The sequence below is a fragment of the Lolium perenne genome, chromosome 5 (assembly GCF_019359855.2).
Source record: "Lolium perenne isolate Kyuss_39 chromosome 5, Kyuss_2.0, whole genome shotgun sequence".
Classification (NCBI taxonomy): domain Eukaryota; kingdom Viridiplantae; phylum Streptophyta; class Magnoliopsida; order Poales; family Poaceae; genus Lolium; species Lolium perenne.
This window is the reverse complement of record NC_067248.2, coordinates 205,412,359-205,419,646: the sequence shown is the minus strand read 5'-3', so window position 1 is coordinate 205,419,646 and position 7,288 is coordinate 205,412,359. Positions and strand designations below refer to the sequence as shown.

Sequence of the window (7,288 nt, the reverse complement as noted above, 5' to 3'; positions counted from 1 at the left end):
TAATTTTACGGTGTTTTGTGTAAAATCACGTGGTCAACTCGGCAAATGGTCCCAACTTTTTTAAAAATTGCAAAAAAAATCACACTAGCAGCCGACCTGGCTGGCGCACGCGACTAGTACTTTAGTGGCAGTGTACCACACCCGCACGCGTCTAGTACCTACCATACTAGTCGCGTGCCGGGTACACATGCGATTAGTAAGACTTACCACTGACAACATGGTCGGCCAGGACCCGCGACTGGTAGCCAAAATGACACGCGATTGGTAGGCTTTTCTGTAGTAGTGATATGTTCTCTTAGGAGCTGTATGATTACAAAACTTTAGAAATTTTGATAAAAAATTGTATGATGACACAAGAAAACCAAGAGAGTTGTAGCTTCTAAAATTTGTCATGTTGATCTTTTTTGCTGAGACCAAAACACAAGGCATTTCATAATAAATACTTGCACGTGTGTATTTTCGTTGCAACGTTTTTGAAACTTTGAAATCAAGTTTTAAAATTTCCAAAACACAAGGCTAGCCTGATCTGATGGTACCCTGCACGCAAGTCAAGCTTGGAGAACCCCGAAGCTCAAGTTAACTCATCGCAAAGGATATTTTTACTCTCTTCGATTTATATTACTTGACGCTAATATAGATGTATTTAGATTAGACATATTTTAATTGTAGATAAATCCATTTTAGCATCAAGTAATATGGATCGAAGTGAGTATTTGATTGTGAGCATGTTAAGGTTTCTGTAATCAAAACAAAGATGCCAGGTAAAATCCTTCTTGTGCACCATAATAATTGGAGAGGCAAACTCACTGTCACTGATGGAAATAATCCTGGCTTCAAGCATTTTCTGAATCTGCTTCTCAATTTCAGTTTTAAGTTCAGGAGAATGTATGTAGGGTCAAATCTTCACGGGTCTGGCCCTCTCCATCAGCGGAATATGATGATCACAAGCTCTTCATGGTGGTAACTCAGAAGGAGCAGAGAACACTGCCTTATACTGATCCAATAAAGTAAGAATCTCTAGAGGTAGAGGCACTGTTTCTGCATCACGAACGAGCTGTAACTCCACCACAGTTCACTAGAACTCTGCAGGTGGCTCGCCTTGTAAGAACACAGACTTGCCTTATGATCAAAGGACAACCGCACTTCTGTTCGCAATTTACGTTCATAGTTCCCCTTGGTGACAGCCAATCCATATCGATAATGCCATCATAATGTTGTAATGGCAAAACCTTAAAATCAGTACAAAACTCATGGCCTGATGCAGACAAATGCAAGGAGGAGCCATTAGCTTGCACTCCAGATACCAATCACCAGCAATGCGCACCCATTTCTATCGAGGAAGGGCTTGCAATTTCGGCAGGTGAGGTGCTAGGCGCTCACTGATAAACGAATGAGAGCTTCCCAAGTCGAGCAGAAGTGAGAGCATAACTGAATGACCTGCCAGTTGACAAGGCAAATGAATGGTAGGCGTTGTAGCAGAAGAAGACTGAGTTTTATTAGACAACAACATCAAATCATCTTCACTATCATCAGAGGATAATGAATCCGTTGCACAAAACTCAAGCATCTTTTGCACCACATGCAACTATGCAACTGTACCGTTGAGTTGCATTTGTCATCCTTGCCCCACTTCTCTTCGCAGTGAAATACAACCCATTGGCGCGTCGATAAGCTTTCAATGTAGCAAGCTTATCATCAGATTGTGGCACCATTTTAGCATGTTCAACTAACACTAATCTGTGCTCACCTGTATACCAAGGAGAAAACTGTCTGCCCTGTTTGGAAGAATGTGATGATTGTGGCCATTGTTGGAAATGATCGACATCTTCCTCACACACTTCTTCCTGCACAAGAGCAATGGAATACGCAGGGAAGTTGAACAACAACTATAAGACGAACTGAAGGTTTCAAACCATCAATGAACCTAGTTGTATAGTGAATTAGAGCTTGATGTTGATTTTCCCAAAACGATGCAAAACAACAGTGCAAAACTCATCCCAACTAGCCCGACTAAATCTATGTTGAACAGATGACATCCACAGTGATGACATCCACTGTGCTGCCTCACCCTCGAATTGCATGGCTTCCACAGCAATCCATAATTCAGGGTCCGTGTCAAAGATAGCGAAATAATCCTCACTACACGCCTGCCAGAATTTTCGGTTCTCGCTAGAAAATGTTGGGAAATCCATAGAGGGTGGCTTGCCGTGGTGAATGGTCGTGGATCACTTCTCACGATGCAGCAAACTGCCGAACAAACTACTGGCAGCAATAGTGATAGCTGATGGGTTTGGATTAGCCTGGATACCTCAAGCCGGAGGAGGGATGTAGGGCTGATTAGCCCCAATTCCTGTCCCCCATCTAGTCTTGCAGCGTGGCGCCCTCCTGGGCTGTTCTCCATGTCTCCCCTCGGCGTCCTGATGGGCAGCGCCGAGTCGTCGTCTTGGGAGGTGAGACCCAAGGTGGCACAAAGGTCCGACTCGATCCCATCCATGTACGGCGTTCGGCACGGCGGCGTTGACCTTTGCACCCACCGCCTTGTCGACGGCCAGATCTACCACGGAATTGACTGTCTTGGCCACCGTGGATGCGATGAGGATTCGCTTCTCTGCCTTGAACTTGTCGTTGGCGTTGTTGACAGTCTCGTAGACCGCCTTCCCTTCTAGAGAAAGGTTCTCTATCGCCTCCTGGCGCCGCCACTCTACCGCAGCTCTCAGGCGAGTGTCGTGGGGATGGGTAGGTTCCAGTTTGTAGTGGGTGGCAAGGATCTATGGCTCTGAGTATAAAAAGATCTTAGATACGATCAAAATCCAAAAATCTATAGAATTATACCGCTTGTTTCTGTCAAAACATTATAGAGAATTTATCGACCATGAGAAACACTCAAATACCAAAATGAACAGGTCCCGTCAAATTCCACTAAGGTTAAAAAAGAACTACCCCAACCAGCCACAATGGTAAAATGCTGCTTTTAGCTATTTTTATTTTAATGAAATAAAAATCTTGTATGAAAATATATGCAAGAGGAGCACCCATATCATTTGAGCGAAGTGTACGCACAAAAATATAAATATGCAGTAAAATCTATTGAACAAATAGAATTTATAGGAGGATAAAGAAACCTACCTATCTATAAATTAAATTCTAAATTGTTAACATCTCGACTCTTGGTATACTCTATTGAGGTTTAGGGATTCCTTGCCGGTAAATTGCTCCGACGAGGTTGAGTACAACTCCGATCTGGTGTTTTACAAGCTAACTGCCATAGTCGTGTCCCGTCTATCAACTCGCCAACCTCTTCTATAGATATTATGGGGCCGTATTCGGCTATTTTTGCTGATTGTTTTCAAAAGGCAAGTTCGATGGAGATGGTGAAATTTATCCACTATAGAAGAGAAGCAAATATGGTGGCACATCATTTGGCAAAAAGGGCTTATGAGACAAAGAGTAGTATCCATTGGAGGATCATCCCCCAGATTTTATTTTACCTTTTGTACTTAAAGACATGACTTTGCTCATTGTGTTGTAACCGTGACTCTATGTGGTGGCAGTAAGTTTAGACGCACTTTTTTCCTTCCAGAGTACTTAAGGGGGCTGGAAGATTTTTCATGAGGCGATTTGCTTGTTCAAAAAAAAAAAAAAAAAACTCGCCAACCCCTTCTATCCTAGCGCAGTGGTACAAATAGCTACGTACGAGGTCCAGTTGCTTCCAGCTTAGCGAGTCGATGGCTTGCGGTGTCTCTTCGTGGGCCGGGCCTCCACTTCATCTTGGGCCTTGTAGTCATTAGGCGTAGTGGCCTTGACATATCCGTGGTATGCTTACATCACGTGTGATGAATTTATTCAGAGACCACATCAGTGGCTGGTCTTTGATTCTTAAAACGTAGTCATCTTGCCTCTCAGATATTTTTCACTTGTTCCGCTGAGTTGCAAGTCACGATTGGCACGTGAAATTCATTCGTACGGGTGTCAAGAGAATATAAATGCACAAATTGCGCTGTACAAACGGCGAGCTGAAAGCTTGAATGCTAAATATCTCAAGACACTGATATGCGAGTCAACGGAATTGGTAGGGATTATCTCCTCCGCAGTAAAGTCGAAGTATATATATCCACATCGACGAAGACTAAACTGTCAGTTTGAATGTGAAAACGCCTTAATCCGGTACCCCGGTCTTGAACAGGGGCGAGTAGGCGACAATAATAATACTGTCGCTTTATCCACATCTTATTTCTCATTGATTCAGTGGGCATAGTGTATCCTTGAGTAATCAAGAGCTAAATACACCACTAGTTCCGTTCAAATAGTTGTCTCTAGGTGTAATTTAGTTTCAATAGTTGTAAAACGAGGTGAGTAGTCCTAAAAGTTGCCCCAACGTGTAAAAGTAGTTCCAAATGCTGACACTTAGCTCTTTTTTGCGAAATGGCCCCTACACATTTTCTGTACCACATCTGACCTTGCTTTTTCAGAGGACATCTGACCTTGCTGATGCCTAAGGGATGTGGGTCCCACCTGATAGCCTATGCTTGGTTACAAGTACCCGAACATAGCCTCGGGGGCTACTCCCGTCGGAAGCGCTGATCGCGCACCCGATAGACATCCCTTTGGAAAAAAAGATTCGACAACAAGAGACGCATAAATGTTGAAAAAATTCGAGTTTGAGTTCAGTGGCAAACACTCGAACATCAATCTCGCCATTTACTCCCATCGAGAGCACATATTAAGCACCCGAGAAAACAACCCGACAACTTCGGGCACTACAACATCTAAACATGGCATCCGGTAAAAAATTCTTAGTCCATCTTCGCTGCAATAACATAACTGGATGATGTGTTTTTCAACACAAATGTAAGACCTCAGGATCCGTCTTGTGTGGCCTGGTATCGCACAGGCTGCACTATGCTAGAATGCTATCCATATCGTTGATATGATGAAAAATCCCGACGGATGCGTTGGGTACCCTTAACATACAACTGAAATTTAGAACTCGATAAGTACTCCGCGACACGAGCTGAATAACGCGAGTATAACCGAATTCGCGTCCGGGGACTTGAGTTTGAAGTAGGTTCACGGTGTTTTTTCCCAGGAGCAATTAACTAGTTTCTGATCCGTTGGATGCCCCAGACTCGTTTTACCGAAATCCCCATGACGAAATAATATTTTTTAAAAAAATCAAGTGATCATTCGAATGGAGCTTCAGATTTTTGTTACAAATGAATGAGTTAAGGTTTAAGACTCGACCTGAGTTTGCAACTCGAGTCGAGTCCCGGGGGCTACTGACATGGGGATATCATATTGCGTTCTCAAGATTGGCTATCCTTGGTACGGATCTAGGAGGAGTATGCGAAGCCCATGAAGCCCAAGAGCATCTAAAGCCCAAGAACTAGATAAAATAGGCAAGTAATATCCCGTAAAGGGAAACATACATTGTAATTTATAACCGACCTGAGTTGGCCTTCGGGACCTAGCCTACTATATAAAGGCTGGGAGGATCCGTTGGGGAGGGCACCCAATACTCGTTTCATAACGCAATCTCTGTAACCCTAGCTGTTATGGCGAATTTACAAGCTATCAATATACATTGGATACTTTATTTGTCTAACCAATCGACGAAGACACCGGTGCCCCCCCCCCCCCCCCCCCCTCCTTGACCTTAGAACCCAAGTCCATGATAGTGTACATTGCCGAGATTAACTCTCGTCACCTCCGCTATGCACCGTCTTGTGTCATATCGGTGTTCTCAGATGCGGATTGGGATGGAAGTCCGGATGACAGGCGATCCACGAGGGCCTATGCAGTATTCTTTGGTCCCAACTTGATCGTCTAGAGTGCTCGCAAACAAGCTACAATGTCTCGCAGCAGTAAGATGAGTACAAAGCAGTTGCTAATGCCACCGCTGAGCACATATGTGTACAATCATTATTGAGAGAGTTGGGTGTCTCTCAAGATCATCCACCGGTCCTTTGGTGAGACAACATCGGCGCTACATACCTTTTATCTAAGCTGGTGTTCCATGCCCCAACAAAACACATTGAGGTTGATTATCGCTTTGTGAGGGAATGTGTTGCATAGAAGCTACCCCACATCAAATTTATCTCGTCTGAGGATTAACTTGCTGACATCTTCAAGAAGCCATTGTCGCAGCCTCCGTTTGAAGGTTGCAGGCGTAATCGTAACGTGTTAGGTACTTCCAGAAACAGTTAATATTGAAGGAGGGTGTTAGACTGTATATAATAGCCTCTATGTATATCTTGTATTCCGTATGTGTACACTACAACTACGTGTACTCACATATATATGAGGAAGCTACATCCAGTTGCCCCAAATATACTTTGTCTAATAGAAAAAATGTAAACAAGGTGGCATGGATTTTGCAGGTACTTTTCTCATATAGAGTGAGCAGTCGACAAATGGCCGCGCAAAGCAGAAGCAGGAGGACGTCTGGCCGGAGGGACGAGGGCACACAAAAATTTTTTTGCTCCTCGTGAGACACACATCTGTTGCACTTTTGGACGTTAACAACTGTACCCGACGCGTCATGACCCCACTCATGTTCGTTGGCGGACGCTCAGGCAGGCGGCGGTGGTGCTGCGCTGCCGGATAATTCCGACGCGTGGTGCGCTCGTCGGCCACGAAGATGATCGCGTCCAGCGACAGGAAGAGGGAGTGGATTCCAGTTGACATGCTTGCTCCGTCCCTGTCCCGTGCGCGGAAGATGATCGGCTCGTGCGCTGGTGGTTTGCTTTGCTTTGCGTCCTAAGGTGCGTGAAAACGTGGCTGAAGGGTACTGCTCTGCTAAATAAACGTCGCTAGATAAACATTGCCTTTTCTCTTTCCAAAGTGTCAAACGCCTGCTGTCCTGCTATTCAAAATTCGATGTCGCTCAGATGTTCTGATTGGTTCCCGGATACGAGGACGAGGACATGAGTTTGGGAATGATCGCTGTCATGTTAGGTATCTGCGAATGTGCTACTTGCTTGGCCGGTGCTTCCACTTCTAACAAATGTCACTTAAGCGTCAGTGCTTAGCTTCATGACGGGCTGTTTTTTGTTGCAAAATCATGACTCGCGGAGCAGCGTGGACTGACACACATGGTATATATATATGCAGGTTTTTACCATTGCAGCAGATGGAACTGCATGACCTTTCATCATCCCGAGTCCCCGACCACAAATCCATTGCCGTGACGCCACCACTAAAGAAGTACTCCGCAGAAACAGAGTTCTAAGAATGGTCTAGAGACATGAGTCTGTTCCCTTTTGTAATTTTTTGTTGTTGTTTTGATTTA

The 7,288-nt window shown here is 44.5% G+C and overlaps 1 long non-coding RNA gene across 1 annotated transcript; it reads right to left on the bottom strand.

The window, feature by feature from the left end:
- Window positions 1–1,470: 1,470 nt before the first annotated feature.
- Window positions 1,471–2,735, bottom strand: LOC127298135 (uncharacterized). The gene is made up of 2 exons (XR_011746059.1): window positions 2,309–2,735; window positions 1,471–1,844 (listed from the first exon to the last, which is right to left on the bottom strand). It is a non-coding gene; the product is annotated as an uncharacterized lncRNA (long non-coding RNA).
- Window positions 2,736–7,288: the final 4,553 nt, after the last annotated feature.